This window comes from Nerophis lumbriciformis, linkage group LG06 (assembly GCF_033978685.3).
Source record: "Nerophis lumbriciformis linkage group LG06, RoL_Nlum_v2.1, whole genome shotgun sequence".
NCBI classification, from domain to species: domain Eukaryota; kingdom Metazoa; phylum Chordata; class Actinopteri; order Syngnathiformes; family Syngnathidae; genus Nerophis; species Nerophis lumbriciformis.
The window spans coordinates 48,025,951-48,027,397 of record NC_084553.2 but is presented as its reverse complement, the minus strand read 5'-3'; positions in this window follow the sequence as shown (position 1 = coordinate 48,027,397).

Sequence of the window (1,447 nt, the reverse complement as noted above, 5' to 3'; positions counted from 1 at the left end):
CAACAACACCCAGAAACGCCGCCGGCTTCGCTGGGCCTGAGCTCATCTAAGATGGACCGATACGAAATGGAAAAGTGTTCTGTGGTCTGACAAGTCCACATTTCAAATTGTTTTTGGAAACTGTGGACGTCGTGTCCTCCGGACCAAAGAGGAAAAGAACCATCCGGATTGTTCTCGGCGCAAAGTTGAAAAGCCAGCATCTGTGATGGCATGGGGGTGTATTAGTGCCCAAGACATGGGTAATTTACACATCTGTGAAGGCGCCATTAATGCTGAAAGGTACATACAGGTTTTGGAGCAACATATGTTGCCATCCAAGCAACGTTACCATGGACGCCCCTGCTTATTTCAGCAAGACAATGCCAAGCCACGTGTTACATCAACGTGGCTTCATAGTAAAAGAGTGCGGGTACTCGACTGGCCTGCCTGTAGTCCAGACCTGTCTCCCATTGAAAATGTGTGGCGCATTATGAAGCCTAAAATACCACAATGGAGTCCCCCGGACTGTTGAACAACTTAAGCTGTACATCAAGCAAGAATGGGAAAGAATTCCACATGAGAAGCTTAAAAATTGTGTCTCCTCAGTTCCCAAACGTTTACTGAGTGTTGTTAAAAGGAAAGGACATGTAACAGAGTGGTGAACATGCCCTTTCCCAACTACTTTGGCACGTGTGGCAGCCACGAAATTCTAAGTTAATTATTATTTGCAAAAAAAAAAAAAGTTTATGAGTTTGAACATCAAATATGTTGTCTTTGTAGTGCATTCAATTGAATATGGGTTGAAAAGGATTTGCAAATCATTGTATTCCGTTTGTATTTTCATCTAACACAATTTCCCAACTCATATGGAAACATGGTTTGTATATGTCGCCGTTATCCATATGTTTATCCATAACCCATAAAGTAGGCAGGCACGGAACTATTTCTCAGCGTGTGTTTATTCCAGCCGGCACGATTGTAGCTGAGATAGGCTCCAGCGCCCCCCGCGACCCCAAAGGGAATAAGCGGTAGAAAATGGATGGATGGACGTTAATACACTGACACACAACATCAGGATTCCCATCATGCATTGCTTCAAAACTACGGCATATTCCAGCCGGACAAACAATATTGGGGGCGTGCCTTAAAAACGCTGCGTTTAGCGTCCTCTCACCTGAAAAGGAGACTATTATATATGTCTCCGTTATCCATAAGTTTATCTATAACCCATAACACGGTGGCCCAATGGATATAGTCACTCATGAACGGTCAGAGAAGGACAAGTCGGCGGCAACGCAGTATTATGGGCCACCTTGCAAGCAACATTCCGTTCTCATTTGCGGATGTTTTCAACAAATCCGTGAAGGATATGTTCTCGGATTCAGAGATCGCTCGCCAGTACGCAAATGGCAGAACAAAAGCTACTCAAATAGTAAAAGGTAAGTGTTATTATTTTTTCAAGTAAGCA